General features: G+C 36.7%; 1 protein-coding gene across 6 annotated transcripts in view; it reads right to left on the bottom strand.

Moving 5' to 3' along the window:
- The window catches only part of PLAGL1 (PLAG1 like zinc finger 1), a 129,581-nt gene that overhangs the window by 30,838 nt on the left and 80,230 nt on the right, over window positions 1-18,513 (bottom strand). The window contains exon 3 of one of the 6 annotated variants that reach the window (XM_074187758.1): window positions 3,064-3,156. The exons of the other annotated variants lie outside the window; for them this stretch is intronic. The gene's annotated coding sequence lies outside the window, so the exon portion shown is untranslated. The remainder of the gene's footprint in view (window positions 1-3,063; window positions 3,157-18,513) is intronic. 6 annotated transcript variants of the gene reach the window in all.

The following is an 18,513-nucleotide window of genomic DNA, read 5'->3' on the forward strand; positions in this document are numbered from 1 at the left end:
CCAGAACTCAAACCAGGGGTCCTGAACATCAAATAGATAAGCTTTCTACTATGTCACTTGGCCCTTCCAAGAAAGTTCTTACTAAATTAGACACAAGACAGTTATAGAAAAGAGGCCCTTTTTGTTGCTGCCCATTTCCCTGATCAAATGAGACTTCTCAGGTGGGAATATTGGTATTTGTAAAATGAATTTAATTGACTTTTCCCCTTGTTCTAAAAACAAACTTCAATTTAGAGTAATTAACTTAATCCTACATTAAATTTTTGGTGTATCAAATGCTTTCAAGAAACAGATTTATCATTTCAGCATTTAAACTGGTTTTCTGCTCAACTATTCCCCCAATCCCCCCCCCCCCCAACTTGCTCCCTGGGGAAAGAAATATATTTGTATATGATAATGAGTCAAGAGTGTTCCTGTATCTGACAAAATACAAATATTTTGTGAAACATGTATTTCCCAATTGGACACAGTCGTCATATCCTTTAAGCATAAAATATCCAATTACAGAACTAAAACAAAGTGATTTAGTGCCAATATGGCATTTCTCCCTCCTCTACCCCTCAAAGCAAACTCCAGCAACAAATAGACACTGATGAAGCAACAACATTGTGCAAGTCTAAACTGATGAGACATTGACTCATAGTTAGCTCCCAGGTATAAAAAACAGAGTTCTATAAGGAACTGTACTGGAAGGAACCTAAGAAGTCATCTCAAGTACAACTTTCTCATTTTAAAAATGAGGAAACAGCCCAGAAAAGCAAAATGCATGCCTGGGTAGTCCAGAGAGAGCCAGGATTAGAATCCAGGGTCTCTGACTCTTATGGTTCAGTTGTTTTTCTCAGTCACTTGAGGTTGGACATCCTTCTCCAACTCATTTTACAGATGAGGGAACTGAGGTAAACAGGGTGAAATGACTTTCCCAGGGTTACACAGTCAGTGATAGTGGTCAAATTTGACCTCAGATCTTCCTGATTCCGGCCTAGTGCTCTATCCACTGAGTCACTTATCTGTCCTCTCTTAACTCTAAATCCAATGTATTTCCAACAGTCCCATTCTGCCTCTTATATCCCAAAATCTTCACCCTTGAAGAATGAAATTAATGTCACTTGACAAATTGATAAAAACATGAATATTAGCATTTGATTATAATTAATTCTGAAACTGATTTCTATGTAACTCTAGTTGATTCTAAATAGAAGTCAGACCTTTAAAGTTCTGTGTGTTTCCAGGTTCAGAAGCAAACTAGGACCCAAAGCTTTCATGTTTTTCTATACCTTCCTGAATGCTGAGGACTCGGGGGGGATGTGGGAGGATTTTTAAATTTCCATTATGACCACAGGAAAAAAAAAACAATCACCACAAGCCATGACAATGATTTGTCATTTTTCTAGACCAAAGAAAGTCTTTAAGTGGACTAAACTTACAAGTATGCCTTGCCTATTTCTTTTCCTTCTGGAGAAACCTGCTGTTAAACATGATTGGGACACCTATGAGCATCCCTCCATGTAAGTGAAATGACACTGGGTGAAGAAAAGTGAGGAAGGTTTATGAATGGCCCCCTGGGATTTATGGAACTTAGAGGCTGATTTCTAAAATGATGTCAGCTAGGCTAATTTAAGGAATCGGTCTGTTGGAGATTATGATCAATGTCGTGAGCAGCTGCTGGAAAGATTCGTCCATTTGAGGAATTGAGACAAAGAGTGGCTGCTCTGGAAAGGACGTGTCTAATCACCAGAGGCGCTGACCTTATCACTGAGGGCTTCTCCATTTCAATTCATTAAAATCATAACTTCCTGAATAAACTTTGAAACAACCCCTCAGATACTTTGCCAGGTCCTTTAAGAATGGGCTTCTCGAGGGGACAGTGATCCCTTTTTCAGGTGATGCTCTGAGGAAGTAGAATATAGAAACACTCAGACTTTGCCAGCAGCAGCCCAGACTATTGCGTGAATGGGGCTACCATGGTGGGAATCAAAAAGTCTGGTTTCCTCACAGGAAATGTGTGAGGGCAAAAGCTGATATGGAGAAGAGAAAGGCGTACTTATCAAGTGGATCATATAAAACGTAGCAGTAACATGAGATCTTTGTGGTGAGGAAACTTGAAATAACCCAGAAAACTATTTGAAATATCTGGAAAGGGCAATCAAAACTATTTGAAATATCTGGAAAGGGCAATCAAGACTGGGATGGATTTTTTTAAAAATAATAATTCAGCATAAACAACCTAGTTATTAGAGTGTCACAAGTAAAAAAAAAGTTGTTGAAGAATCATTTCAGCCATGATTGACTTTGTGACACCATTTGGGTTTTCAAAAGATACTGGTGAGATTTGCCATTTACTTCTTCAGCTCATTTTACAATTGAGGAAACTGAGGCAAACAGGGTTAAGGGACTAGTCTAGGGTCACCCAACTAGTAAGTGCCTGAGACTGAATTTGAATTCAGATCTTCCTGACTCTAGTCCTGGGACTCTATTCACCTAAAAATAACCTGAAATTCTAGAAAAGTCTAACTTTGACAAAAAAAGCTGAATCTGTGGCCAGAATCTGATTTACCTTGTGGTCAAAACAAAAGGACTTAAGGTAAACAGCAAATCTATACTAATACATTAATAATAAAAAAAAGTCCTAACCTTTCCAAACTCAGTTTCTTCATCTGAAGATAAGGATGATGATAAAAATAGCACCAAATTCACAGAGTTGTGGTGAGGATCATATGAGATGATCCAGTGTTTGCTGAAACATTTTATGCATACTGGCATATACACATATTTAAATATATTGTTATGACAAACTCAGTGTTCATATATTTTGAAAGTATACCAGGATTACTTAGGTGGGAGGTTTGAGTTCTTAGATCACAAAGAAATAACTCCCACTGATTAGACCTCTGATGATTTTTCCAATTATATATTATTGGCAAAAGATCACAGGGATCATAGACTTTGAGCGAGGAGTATATGTGGAGACTGTCTGGTCCAATGCCTTCATTTTACAAATGAGGAAATTGAGTACTAGAAAAGTTAACTCTCTTCCTCAAGATCAGGATTTTAATTGAGAATTACCTTATTCCATATTCAATGGTTACGGTGCCTGTAAATTGTATGTATTCATATCTAATTACTGCATACCACAATGTAGCGGAAAGAACACCAGGCCTGTAAGTCAAAAGATCTGGATTTCAGTCTTGTCTTTTAACATTTGTTAGTTACTTAAACTTAAACTTAGTTACTTAAACTTTCAGCTTCACCAAATCAATGTAACTTGGGAATATCAATACTAAGAAAATACTTTGTAAATGTGTGTGTGTTTGTGTGTGTGTGTGTGTGTGTGTGTGTGTGTAGAATAGGCTATTATTGTTACTGAAAGAAGTTTTTTCTGAAGCGAAACTTAACCTCCATGACACACAATTCTGCCTCTCTTTCTGAGATATCTTGCATATTGTCAGGACTTGTTTTCCCAAGCAAAGCTAACGCATGCAGGCAGGGAATATTTCCCTCAGCGCTCCATGTCAATCTCAATTGTTTCAAACATCACAAAGCACATTCCATACTGTGAATTACTAACTTTAATTCAAAATACGTTGTTTCTTTTGCACTGAGATTCCCACATGATTCTTTTATTTGTTCCTAAAGTATAACTACTTCCTCATATTTGATTAACAGAAATAAATCACAGGAGGTCTAGGACACTATTTATCATCTACTCTTATGGTTTATCAAAGATAGGAACAAAAGGGTGGGAAGGAAATTGAAAAAGGAAAACTTAAAATGACGGGGAATCCTCCCAGATGGAGCACCTCTCCTCTTTCACCCTCTCATTCACTGTATTAAGTAAATCCCCCTTTGTTTGTTCAACAAACCATTACAATTATAGCCAGTTTAATGAGGAAGAACTTGAACTCTATATAGCTAACCATGTGTGTGGTCCATTCCATTGCCTATTTACAGGACTGTTTCAGTTGCCTATTCTATCCTTATCTTAAGACCTCACAATTAGTCTTAAAAATAAGCTACTCTTGTCTTACTGCTATATGTGTTCTGCTACCTCCCAGTCCACATTTCCATTGCAAGTTGAACCTCACTGTGGGCTTGATGGGTTCCTAAAGCCCACTCTTGGCTGTGATTCCCCTCCCAGCTTGCTCCTTTACACAGAAGCTGCTTGGCTTCTGGATGCCATCCCTTCTTTCTACATGCCCTGTCGGCAGTACTCCAATTCTGAAGAACACATGACACCTAATACATGAAACCTAAAGGGTAAGGAAAGGGCTAGTCAAGAGTGGGGGAAATCATTTAGGGGGAGATATTTAACCTATCTTCAAATATGAGAAGTACCATATTGTAAAAGAAGAATTTTGTTAAATCTCAAAGACTGGAACTAGAATATTTAGGTGGGAATTCATAGGATTCTCCATCTGATTGCATTTTTTTTCTGCACATGGTACCCCCCCCATTCACTCATTCTTCCATTTTCTCACATTTGCATCTTGGATTCTTTCCTCTCACCTCTTACATGCAATCAGTCATCAAGTCCCATCTATTTTATATCCATAACATTTCTAATATGATCTTATTTTTACTTCTGGGATCACTCTTGCTCAAATTAAATAATAGATGGATAGCTCTCAATAAAACCTAAGTGCAGTATGAACAGTAGTAGTAGGAACAGTCATCAGCATCAGCATTGTCTTCATCTCAAATCTGCATTATCACTTGCTGGACTAATGTATCATACTCTTTAGAGTACTTCCCACTTTTTTCTTTCTGCTGTTTTTTATACCACTTGGAAGTGGTATTGTTCATTGATCTGGTCATGTAATTCTTACACTCAAAAATACTCTAGCTCCCCACTGCTTTCTAAATAAAAAAGTTCAAACCCCCTTTTCTTGGCTTTCAAGGTCCTCTCCAATCTGGCACCAACTTGTAAATAACCTTGGCACCGTCCTACGTCCCCAGTTTCATTTTATATTTCTTATTTCCATATTCATGCTTTTGTCAAACTGAAGAGCTAAGAATGTACCTCAAGGATCATCACAAACCTTTATTTAGCAATATCCTTAATAAGTAAGCAGGAATCAATTCCCACAAAAATGCCTATACTATTTTGTGATATTTTGAGATACCTGCCCTCTCAGGACTTCATGTTTTTGCTCAATTGTTCCTTGTATATGAAATCTACCTCCACCTCCCAAGTTTGACTATCCTGGTAAAGATCAGTTCAAATACGGTCTGCTCCCATGAAACTTCCTCTCATTCCCCTGGTTGATAATAACTAAGGCTTCCTTGGACCTCAAATGGCACTTTATTACCTGTGAAGTGACTGTTAAAATCCTTTCTACATCTTATTTTCCTCATCTTCAAGATAAAAGAGCTCGGACAGGATCACAGATATAGAGCAAGAAAAGACCTCAGAGGCCAGTTAGTGCACCCTCCTCATTTTACAGATAAGGAAAGTGAAGTCCAGGGTCACACCAGGTAGGACAAGTGTAAGTATGAGTGGGAAGGACTAAACCAGATCTCCCAATTCTACTACTAGTACTTTTTTACTGTACCACACTGTCTCCCCAAATGACACTTAAGACCCTTCTATCATTCAAAATAATATCAAATAGTATAATGTTATCATATTTCTACTTAACTGTAAGTTCATTGCAAAGGGCAGAAATCTCATGTTATCTAAGCTTTGTATACCTTCCAGGACCTAAAACATTGCTTTGCATATAGCAGACACGTAATAAATATTCGATTATCTGACTTGTTGGTGACCATGAGATCATAGGATTTGGAAATGGAGCCTTAGAGATTATTTAGTCCCATCACCACATTTTATGGATGAAGAAATGAGAAAGTAACTTTGTTAAAGATCACACAGCAAGTCAACAAATCCAAGTATACTTGTTCCAAATTCAAAGTTCTTTTTCTGATATGACAATTTCCCTTTACAGAGAGAATAATTTTTGATCAATATAAGAAATCATTTTCTCATTTAGAGCTATCCAAAATGGGATAAGATGCTTTGTGAAACCCTTCATTGGGGAAAGAGGGAAAGCAAAGTCTGTAGAATTCCTTGAAAGGATGTTGTGGGAAGGATTATCAGATTTGATTAGATGTCTATCAAGGTCTTTCCCAATGCTAAGATACATGCTCTGAAACCCTAAATCCCTTGATGTAGAATGTATAACAATAGTTTGTATTTGCTCCTAGATACAATAGGGAGCCACTGGAGTTTATTGAAAAGGAATGGTGAAATGATCAGACCTGCACTTTAATAAAATTACTTTGGTGACTAAATGGAGTTTGGGTTGAAGTGGGAAGAGACCAAAAGCAGGCAGATTCACTAGCAGGCTATTGCAGCAAACAATGTATGTGGTGATAAGGGTATGCATCAGTGAAATAATAATAGTTAGCATTTCTATTGCATATATTTTAAAATTTTCAAAGTATAATATATAGTAATCTGATTTGATTCTCACAACCTTATGAAGAAGGTGCTATTTTTTTTATTTTACAGATGAGGAAACTGAGGCTGAGAGAAATTAAATTAATTTCCCATGATTAAATCAGCTGTGTCTGAAATGGAATTTGAATTCAGGTCTTCCTGATCCTGGGTCCAGCACTATCTGCTTAGTTTATGTGAAGGTGCTTTGCAAATTGTGCAGTGCTATATAAAACCTTACTTCAAGCTTTACAAAGAAAAGAATGGCATTCACACAAGATTCCTTTGCTATTTTGTTCTACATCTCCAAAATCTTTGATATTTCCCTCCCTGGCTCCAACAACAATGGGGTGGAAGAGTTGGGAGCCGTCTCCTTCCTTGCCCTAACTCCTTCGAGAGTGATTTTTTTTTCTGATTTTCTGTCTCATTTCTTACTAGCCTTTATCACTGAATGGGTATCAACTCCGCCAAACTAAGATCTACAAAAGACCCAGGCTTAAAGAAGGCCAATGACTACTACTGCATCTGGAGCCATCTTCAGTTGTTCTGATCCATATCTGGCCTGCAGAGTAGGGGCTCTTGGGGAGAAAGGAAGGCTGATGACTGTGCCCAACCTTCCCTCACTTCAATCCAACTCACTGGCATGGTGTTGCAGCATCACCTCCCTGAGCTCATGGTCCTCTTAAAGGATGAAGGACAAACGTCAGCCTGCCAGTAAGAAACTGGAAGCCACGACCAGCACCACCTCCTGTCCCTGAAGTGAACCACCAGACTTTCTCCTCAATCCATTCTCACTGTTCCATAGCCCACTTCTCACTGGACAGGTCAAACTCAGCATGTCCAAAACAGAACATTATCTTTCTCAAGCCAATCCCTCTTTTTCTATCAAGAGTGCCACTGTCCTTTCAAAAGTCACCCAAATGAATAAGCTTGGCGTTATCTAAACTCTTCCCTTTCTCTCACTTCCAAATCCAACCAGCTGGGAGATCTAGTTGCCTCCTCACTCGGATCACCCTATCTTCCCTTCATAGTCGCCCCACTTTGCTCATCCAATCTGTCCACTGCCACCAGAGACTTCCTAAAATGGAGCTCTGTCCACATCACACCTCTTCTCAAAATTATCTAGTGGTTCCTTCTATCTTTTCCAGGAGAAAATATCAACTCCTTCATTACTTAATGTCTTTTGCCAGAGTAAAGATGTCATGACTCCTATTCATGTACTCTACAATCTGGACAACCCGTCCCACTGGTTGCCCATGCAGGACATGCCTTCTCCTGGACCGTGTCCTTGCACAGGCTGCCCTTCTTGCCTGGAATACATGCCATCTGTATTTCCTAATTTCTTTCAAAAATCACCTCACATAAACCTTTTCTGATCCCCTCAGTTACCAGTGCTTTCCCTTTTGAACCTATTTTGAAGATCCTTTTCACTTAGTTATATACATGATGTCTTTCCCCTCATAGAATGTAAACTCTTTAAGGGTTGCTCCTATTTTACTTTGTCCTTGTATCACCAGTACTTAGCACAGTAGATATGGCCTAGGAGAGAGACTATTTTATTAAATTTATTTTATTAATTTATTAAACAGCGGGTACTGTGCTGTTCAGCATTGGCTTCAATAGTTGGTAGAAAAGGGTGAGGAAACTCCCCCTACCAATGCAGTGCCAAGAGGGTTCAGTGACCTTCCAACAGTCCCCCAGCCAGGACGGGGAATGGGTGAGAGGTGGGAACCCCTCTCTCTCTACTCTAACATAGCTGCCTCTTCTGGGCAAACAATAAAGAACAGAGGAGAATGTCCCAGAATGGGCTAAAACTGGATTTCTTTTGCCTATTTTTGGGAAAACAAATCTAATATTTTTGCATTTTGGCAGTCCCTCCACTCTCTACTTAAGAGTTCACAAATAAATTGGGCAACTAGGATCTTCTTTACAGTACTCTTTTCTTTTAAAAGTTGGGGCAGTACTTATTCTGTTTCAACTTAAAATTGTTCTCAATATTTAGTAAAGCCTTTTGCATTTTGTTAGAAGGTATAATAATAGCAATTCACATTTATAAGGTGCCTTCAAGTCTACAAAAGGGTTTCACTTATAACAACCCTGTATTGAAAAGTCACTTACTTGTGTTATGTGTGAGATCTATATGCAAATCCAGTTGGACAGGCTAGAAAACTAAATATGCTTTCAGCAAGTTCAAAGAGACCACTGTTGAATTTTTAATGAAAGTTTAAATTTCATAACAATATTCAGAAGAAATTAATATTCTGATTCCATAGAATTCTGTATCCTCAAGGGCAAACAAATGCAATAAAACAAACTTTTTAAAAATTGGTTTAATCAATAGCCAGAACATTACCATTTAAATATTTAAAAACCTGAGATAGTGTTAGGATTTGTGAAAGCTGAGAATTCAAAAGACTCAAATTTCAAATCTTCATTATTTAGTTTGTTAAAATTAATTGTAATATTTGACTCCTTTTTTCAAAAGGAATTGCAGAGAATTTTTCATTTTAGAAGTTTTCTGACAGTAATCTGCTAATAAATGTTTCTTTAGAAGCATAAAAAAACAAAATGCAAAAATAGGAACTAATCCATCATTTATATGACAATCTAATTCTGCTGTTTTATTTTTTTTCTTTACTGGACAGTAAAGTCTATATTTCTCTATTTTTTAAACAAGAAAACACTTTCAATTTGAATTAAAAAGCATTAGATAAATCAAGCAAAAAAAAAAACCCACACAATTTGGGGGTATGCATTATCCAGATAAATGCCTCATTTCTTCAATTGACTTTACATGACTGTTCAATAAAGCATCATTCTAAAGGTCTATCTTTCCTCTAAAACCACCCTCAGCATTTGCTGCAGTGGTTTAATTGGGTGGTCCAAAAAGGTTGTGTTTTGTAGAGCTTTACATTAATAAAATGTCATGAAAAGACAACAAGAGTAAAATTATCCTGGACAATTCTTTTTGTTTTGTTTTGTTCCTATTAGCCATCGACAGGCTTTATTCTCAACAGTCACCCATGCACAATAACCAATTTGTGTATCCAGAGACATGGGGGAGGTTCATTTTCTGCTTCACAAGGAAAGGATACATATAACTCGCAATATGCAAACGAGGGAGAGGAGTAGCTTAGCTTTATTGTCAAAACATTCAAATTATCACAAAAAAAGAAAGGGATTCTTTTCTGAACCCAACAATACCCCCTTGGCCATGGAGGGTTCACACAGGAGCTTATTCTTAAGCTGCTCAATGTAAGCAGCATGGCAGAAATAAAAAGAACCTGGCACCTTGGAGATAAAGTAGTTCAGACTTTCCCACCTGCCATTTCCTTGCCAAAGAAATGCAGCCCATAACTAATAACAGAAAGAGCCAAGTGGCTAAGAAAGTAACCTAAAAATATTAATTGCCCATTAAAGAAAAATCATCACATAGTAGAGCTGTTAATTTAATAAGCAAGAGAAAAGTAACATTTTGAAAAAATAACATCTAAGCTTAATATTATCCTCCTCACAGAACAAAGGATAAGAACTTAGTTTTTTAAAAGTTATGATAGATAACACAAATGTTTCTATTAATAAAATATTTCAAATTATTAAAAATGATGTGATAAAGACCATATTTTCAAATTTAAATTAAGTTTACAATATCATAACTAATCACATTTTTTGTTAGAGGAAAAACTCAAAATTAATTTTATGTTTATTCAGTGCTCTCTGATCACTTCTTCCTAGGAGTCTACAAAAGGGATAACTTCTACATCTTTGTAATCATTTGTTTCTAGGAATTTAAACTTGTCTTTTCCTCAATCTTTGAGGACATCAGTTTCCTCATCTGTAGAATAAGAGATGTGAAAAGTTTCTTCAATCTCCAACATTCTAATTTTCAAAGTTCCTTTTATTGCATCAGGGTCATCGTCCTATCAGAAACTGACCCACTTGGTGACTCTGAAGTAAGTAGGGGATTTCCCCCCCCTTTTTTGGTCTTATTCACATCTGGCTACTTCTAATTTTAGTTCAACAAATTTTCCAAGCTAAACTGTTTTTTTTTTGTGTGTGTGTTTGACTGTATGATAAGTTCCAAACACTTGAAAGATCATGTCATATATCTGGTGAAAGAATTCACAAAGAAAAGGTTGTTTGGGATTTGTTTTTGAAAAGTCTCTCAAACAAGCACTCTATTTTTAAGAGCATCCGTTGCAAGAGGAAATGAACCCACCTTCTTTCTCTGATTAAGAAGAGATAATAGAATCTTAAATCAGTGTGGTATATCAGAGCAAGCAAGGAAGTTCTATGATGTTCTAAGTAATGCCTGAAGTCTGATATCTTGAGATTCACCCCCAAAATAAGAATATAATTTTAAACAACAATGCAGAATTGCATGTCAGCTCTAAGAACATTTTCTTAGTGTGATAACCATAAAATGCCTACTCAGAACTGTGAATACTGTATGTCTCTGAAGTCTGACAGCAAAACTCTTCCAAAGTTGCATCATACATTCCAGTGAAGGATACTGGAAAGGAAAGACTGGGAGGACTTGATGACAACAGAGAGGGAAGAGTTAAAATACTCAAAAATTTCTAGTTAGGGTGAATGGATGACTTTTTCTTTAGGGGAAGAAGTGAGTGAAATTAAAATGGAAATGGGTAGTAGATGGTTGCAAATATGGGACAAGAAATAAGATGGAAAGGAGTGGAGAGCTTTAGGAGTCATCATAATATAAACATCAACTGAAGTCAGAAGAATTGATGTTCTCTCTAGAGGAAAGTTTATAGACAGAAAAGAATAGAGTAAAGAATTTAGTTTTCAGCAAGTTGGAGGGACTAGAAGGAAGTAAAAAAACAAAAAAGTTAACAACAAAAAAAGTAGTCAAGAACAATGTCACAGGACTGAATGGTAAAGAATTTTGAGAAGGAAGGTCCAGAATGATTAAAAGTAATATATGTAACAGAAAAAGGAGACAGAGAATAAGGACAAAGAAAATGTATTTTGCAATAAGGAAGATCATGTAGGCTTTTTTTTTTTAGGTTTTTGAAAGGCAATGGGGTTAAGTGACTTGCTCAAGGGCACATAGGTAATTATAAAGTGTCTGAGGCTGGATTTGAACTCAGGTACTCCGTGCTCTATCCACTGTGCCACCTAGCCACCCCTGATCATGTAGGCTTTTAAAGATCAAGTTTCAATGAAGTGGTTGGACAAAACCTAGACCAAAAGGAATCAAGAATGGAGTTGGCAAGTAAAGAAATGGAGACCACACATTCAGAAAGTGTGGCTGGGAAAGGAAAGAGACACAAAACAGTAACACATGGGAGCAAGATCCAAAAAAAGTGATGGCAAAGGCTTGAAAGATCTCATGCTACAATCTTTTCTTTAGAAGAGAAAAAAAGTAATCATTTTCATTTATTTGCATAATCGTAGTAAGATAAAGTGTAGTAGGTCAGTTCTAAACCTGAGGTCAGGAAGGGATGAATTCAAATCCATTCTCAGTCACAGATGTGATCTTGGGCAAGTCACTTAACTTTGTCTACTTCCATTTCCTCATGTGTAAAATGTGGTTTATAATATCACCTACCTCCCAGGGCTGTTATAAGAATAAAATATATGTAAAGTCCTTGCAAATCTTAAAAGTTTTATATAAATGCTATCTGTCATTATTATTCTTCTTTAATTAATTCAAAATAAATGCAATAATTAAGTTCCCAAAGCTCTCAAGTAAACATAAGATAGTTTCAGAATAGCTAGTATGTCACATATAGTAGGTTTTATACAAAGATATTAAGTTGATATACAAATAACATCATCAACAGCTTTCAGGATATATAACTCAAAAACATGACCCCTTTCCACTTAATCTAGAACTAAACTATTATTATTATTTAATAGTATTTATTAAGCACCCTTATTCATGTTTATTTTATATATTTTTAAAAACTCCTACAGCATAAGTTTCATATTTATTTCATGTTTAAACCACATATTCTTTCAAAGTCTATGGCTTACATAGCAAAAATATAATTAAAAAAAAAAAGAATTGCCCAAAGGGACCCTCAGTTCCCTCTCCAAACACAGTTTTTCTGCACCCGTGGAGAGTTCTTATAAAAAGAAGAGGAATTGATTAAATAAACTCCAGTTCATGGTCTGTATGAGAAAGTAGGCACAACTAGGTTATGTGTAGTGCCAATGAGAACTGGTTTGAGGACACAGTGTGCAATGGAACTGTGGCCCAAATATGGCTCCAATTTACGTACTGATCATTTATATGCTTTTATGAGCTCCTTTTAACTCTGCTGCTCAAGCAAAAGGGGATAATTACCTCAACAAATGCCACATAGCAGAGCAATTAAGTTATTTCTCAAATAAAGGACACTTTGTTACAGAAACTTGACATAAATATGTCATGTTATCTTTTAGTGTTTAGTTGGGGTTTTTTTTAAGTGTTGGGAGGGAAGTATTTCGATAAACTATCTCCTAATTTTAATGATAGTGTGTTTCTTATTCTTCCACACATTCATCATTTTAATTCTTAACAGTTATGGGGTAGGAGGAGAGAGAGGAAGAAGACTGATAAGTTAGTGAAAGAAGGAAATTTTGGAGTCTAATATTTTCCTTGGAAAAGGGGGCCTACAACTTTTTGAACCTGCTAATAGGATCAAATTTATAAACAGGTTGTGTCCAATTGCTCCCATGTAAGAGGGGCTTTGGGTAGAATGTGGAAAACAATGTCCTGGGTATTAGAAGGACCTGGATTCCAAGACTGTTTTCACCACTTATAGCTGGGTGCGCCTAAGTTACTGAACTTCCAATTCTCTGTTTCTTCTCCTGTCATAACACTTGGAATGTCTTATTTTCAGGACTGTAATGGAGATCAAATGAAACAAGATATGAATTTGGAAAGCTGATAAAGTGAGTTGGTGCTCTAAGATGCACTTTAAAATTTGGAACACATTTCCCCCATACAAAATGACAATTTTCTAGATCATGAATACTTAATCCATCATTAGCTGAATTATCATAGAAGTATTAACTTCTTGGTTCTAGAGACGGGGATAAGGAATAGGAAGAAAAATGTTTCCCCTCCTTTTCCTGGGAGATAGAGTAAATTTTAAGTTGGAAAAAAATTGGCCTTTATTCTTCCACCCCAGAATGCCTTTCAACCCATGGGGCCCATTTTTAGCTCCACAATGCCCTGCCCCAACCCCCAGAAGGGGCTGACTCTACAAAGGGCTGCAGCCTCCAAACTCTCCCATCTACCTCCTCCTCCTCCTCCACCAAAATTCCTATCCATCTCTAAGAATATGTTTTCAGCTAAAGTTGGGAATAAAAGTAATCTGATTTCAGTAATTCACAGGGCAAGTAGTCATCAACTTAGGATGGGGCTCCCTTCTAAAAGTTCAAGTGTCAATCATTGCCTAGAACTCAGAATAGTTTTTCCTACAGAAATTTATTTTCTACAAAGGTGCCTTTCCCTTTCAGATTACCTTCCAACCAGTCTAGAAATATTTTAGATATTCTTTGTTTTCACATGTAAACATTAGAATGTTTACCAATGGAGGGCAGGTACCCTTCATTATAATGGAGAAAATGGGACAAAAATCTTCCATACCTCTGCATCTCATCTTTCCCAGTCAGCCTCTATTCCTTACCACCAGTCCTAGCATCAATGGGAAGGGAGAATGTGGAAAAAGACTCAGAATTCTTACTGTCCTATCACAGCCTCTGTCTTTCCTCTCTCTGCCATCCAGGAGGACTTGATGGGCTTCTGAGGACCAGGCTGGAACCTTACCTGACCTCAATTAGCACCCATTCTAATGGGGGAAGAGGAAAATATGTAAATGACAAGGAACAGCTGGATAAATTATGCCATAGGAATGTATTGAAATGACAAAAGATAGAGCTTCAGAGAAACTTGAAAAGACTTGCATGAAGAACAATTTATACAATAACCACCGACACTGTTAAAACAAACAACTTTGAAAGACTTAAGAACTTGGACTGGGGGCAGCTAGGTGGCACAGTGGATAGAGTACCAGCCCTGGAGTCAGGAGTACCCAAGTTCAAATCCAGTCTCAGACATCTAATAATCACCTAGCTGTGTGGCCTTGGGCAAGTCACTTAACGCCACTGCCTTAAAAAAAACCCTAAAAAATAAAAAAAATTTAAAAAAAGAACTTGGACTGATGATGCAGTGATTAACCACCATTCTAGAGGACCAGTGATGAAACATGCTACCCACCTTCTAACATAAAGATAATAACAATAACAATACAACATTTATATAGGGTATATTATGCTAACTGTTACAAATATTATCTCATTTGATCTTCAAAACAACTCTGGCACTATGATTATTTCTATTTTATAGCTGAGGAAAGTGAGACTATAGAGATTGAGTGTCTTGCCCAGGGTCACACAATAAGTATCTGAGGCTAGATTTGAACTCAGGCTCCCTAACTCCCTGGAGTAAGGAAGAATCATCTTCCTAAATTTAAATCTAGCCTTGGGTACCAGCTGTAAGCAAGTTATTTAACCCTGTTTGCCTCAGTTTGCTTATCAATAAAATGAGCTAGAGAAAGAAATGGCAAACCACTCCATGGCTAAGAAAATTTCCAAGGAAATCAGAAATAGAGCCATGAAGAGTTGGTTACAACTGAAAAAATTACTGAACAACTAACTCTCTAACTTCAGTCCCAGAGTTCTATCCACTGCAACACTTAGCTGCCTAATGATGGAGACAAGAGTTGGTTAAGATAAGAATGTATCTATGGACATTTGTTACAAGATTTTTGTTTTTATTTCCCTAATGCATATGGGGAACAAAAGGGAGTTGCACAAAAGTGAGAGGAAATAAGTGTTTCTGGTTATGATAAGTAAAGTAGCATAGGGAACAGAGTCCCAGACTTGCAGTCAAGAAAGTATGAGTCAATTCTATAAGAATACAAGACATTTCCCAATTGACAGGCAGTTTAAAGAAGAAATCAAAGCTATTTATAGTCATATAGAAAAGCTCTAAATCACTATTAAAGAAATGCAAATTAAAATAATTCTGAACTACCAACTCACACCTATCAGATTGACTAATGTGACAAAAAAGAGAAATGATAAATGTTGAAGGAGATGTGGAAAAATTAAGATATTATGCACTTCTGGTAGAATTGTGAAATAATCCAACCAATCTTAAAAGCAATTTGAACAATGGTTAAAGGGCTATAAAATTGTGCATATACTTTGATCCAGTGATACCACTACTAGATCTGAATCTCAAAGAGATGTTTTTAAAAAAGAAAAGTACTCATATGTACTAATTTTTTTTTCACAGCAGCTCTTTTTGTGGTGGCAAAGGACTAGAAATAGAAGGGATGTCCATTAACTGGAAAATGACCAAACAAGCTGTGGTACGTGATTGTGATGGAATACTACTGGCGCTGTAAGAAATAAAAAGCAGGAGAAATTTCTATGAACTGATGCGCCGTGAAGTGAGCAGAACCAGAATAACATTGTACACAGTAAAAGCATCATTGTGTGATGATCAATGGGAATGACTTATTCTCCCTGATGGTGAGTGAGGGGGCTATCTAACCATGCATGTGAAATCCTTTCCCTGGTAAAATAGGTGATGAGAACAATTTTTTTCAATGGTTATGAAAATAGCAGAAGCAGGTGCTATGGAATGGGTAAGTCACTGAAGACACCAAGGTCATCCACTGAATCCTGAGTTGTTTTGACTTTTGTCCTGCCACCAGATTTCAATGACTCAGGGAAAAAAAGCGAGGCTGATGACTCTTTGTAACTCTGTCTCATTTAAATCTAATTCACAAGTCAAAACATCACTAGTGATATCATCTTCAAAAATGACGGAAAACGGCAATATGAGACAATAGACATAATACTCACATGCTTACAGAACACAGGTATTTTGGTAGGAAGGGCTGCCAATTTCTCTCACCAAGGACTCACCAATTTCTCTCTTCACTTTAACCTAAGCCAGTTTTGAATAGGTTATACTGGAGGTATTTAGAAACACACAGTCACAGAAATCATAAAGAATCCATGAGAGATCTCCAAAGGAAAGCATTCAGTAAAGAGAAGAAGAAACTTTGCAATCAGAAGTAAGAATGTATTTTAGTTGCATTCATTAAGTTATTCTTAGATGGGCAGGACAATTCAAGTATGTGGTATGGCTGAAAAAGCACCAAGCCAACTACCTGATCAAAAATTTCTTCTATTCCTAGGATAAATTATCTGAAATCCTTCCATTAGAAATTTATTCCTTTTGATCTTTTAGCTTTTCTTATCTGGCACAACCTCCTAGTAAAAGGCAAACCACTTATGTACACCCTTATCAACTAATTAACTTTAGCAAAGGTTTGTTTACCAGATGCCTTTCAGCTATAAAAGATGACACAATGCTATTTTTAAAACTCAAACTCACATCTGTTTTTCAGACATCTCAACTGAATATCTAGAATATTCTTAAACTTAATGTCTAAAATGGAATTCATTATCTTCTTCCTTAAAAACTCTTTTCTACCCTCCTATTCCCTATTTTGGAGGGTAATGCCATTCTCCCAGTCTCTTGGGTTCACAACCCAGGATTCAGCCTGGACTCATCAATCTCCCCTCTCAGTTTCATCTTTGTCTTGAACATTCCTTCTGACACTTTTGGGTAAGCCTTCAGAACTTCACAGTCTGCTGGTGGGTGTGCCTGCCTAAAGTCTCTCTCCATTCTGAGCCATCCTCCATTCAGTCTCTAAAATGATTTTCCTAAAGCACAGATGCAAACTTCACTAACTCCTGATCATCTTCAAAATCAAATATAAGATATAAGATCCTGTTTGTTACCCAAACCCTTCTTGACTCAACTGCCTACCCTTTCAGTCTTGGTTCTCACTGCTTTCACATACCTGCAAACCAGGTACACTGCCTACCTAGCTGTTCAACAAACAAGATTCTCCATCTCTAGGCTCCAGGTCTCTCATGCTGGCAATGCTTTTCCTCCTCATCTCTACCACTGGTTTCTCTGCCTCCCTTTAAGTATCACTGAAAATTCCATCTTTTGTAGGAAGCCTTTCCCAACTCTTCTTCATTCTAGTTCCTCTTCTCTTTCTCATTTATTTCCTATTTATCTGTATACAGTTTATTTGTATAAATATGTTTGCTTAGTATCCCCCATTAGCTTGTGCATACTTAAAGGGCAGGGGCATAGTAGGCACTTCATAAATGTTTATTGACTATTGACTGATAAGTGATTTGGAGCATTTTTAAAAATATGACAACTGATAGTTTAGATTTCTTTCTCTGAAAAGTGCCTTTGGTTTTTTTTTGGAATGGCAATCTATTTCCTAATTTTGCCCAAAGTTATCCCTTGATGTTAGAAAGGAACTGGAGAACAATAATTGGAAACAGTAGATGTCCATTACAGACTTAAAGGAAATTCTGAAGATAAAGGGAGAAGAGATATTGAACAATAGTTGAAAAGGAATGCAGTAAGCTGTAGATCATTACTTTGGTGTAGGGGGGTATTGGTAACACACAATATATATACTACTTGAAGGGAAAATGTATTTTTAAAATAATATCCCTTGCCTCAGACTAATCTTCCACTCAATTAATAAAAATTGATACTTATTTTTAAATTTCTTACTACCTAACTTATGATAAAAACTGTCATTCACACAGGGCTTTACAACATAATTTCATTTGATCTTAATAGCAACCCTTTGAAGTAGTTAATACAGATAACATTATCCCTATTTTAGAGGTAAGAAAATTGAGGTTCAGAGATTCATAATAGCTAATAATAATATAGTTAATATTCATATTACACTTTAAGGTTTGCAAAACATTTTACATACATTATCTCAGCAGATCCTCACATAATAGCACAATCATGTGCTATTATTATCTCCCTTTTATAGATGAGGATATTGAAGCTGAAAGGTTAAGTGGCTTATCCATCCACTTAGTAAGTCCATGAAGCTGGATTTGAACCAAGGTCTTTCAAACTCCAAGTACAGACAGGATTCCAGCCTGCCTTTCTAAAACTTCATGTCAGTTTTGCCATAACCAGCAAGAAATCTGTG

Source organism: Macrotis lagotis, chromosome 5 (genome assembly GCF_037893015.1).
Source record: "Macrotis lagotis isolate mMagLag1 chromosome 5, bilby.v1.9.chrom.fasta, whole genome shotgun sequence".
NCBI classification, from domain to species: domain Eukaryota; kingdom Metazoa; phylum Chordata; class Mammalia; order Peramelemorphia; family Peramelidae; genus Macrotis; species Macrotis lagotis.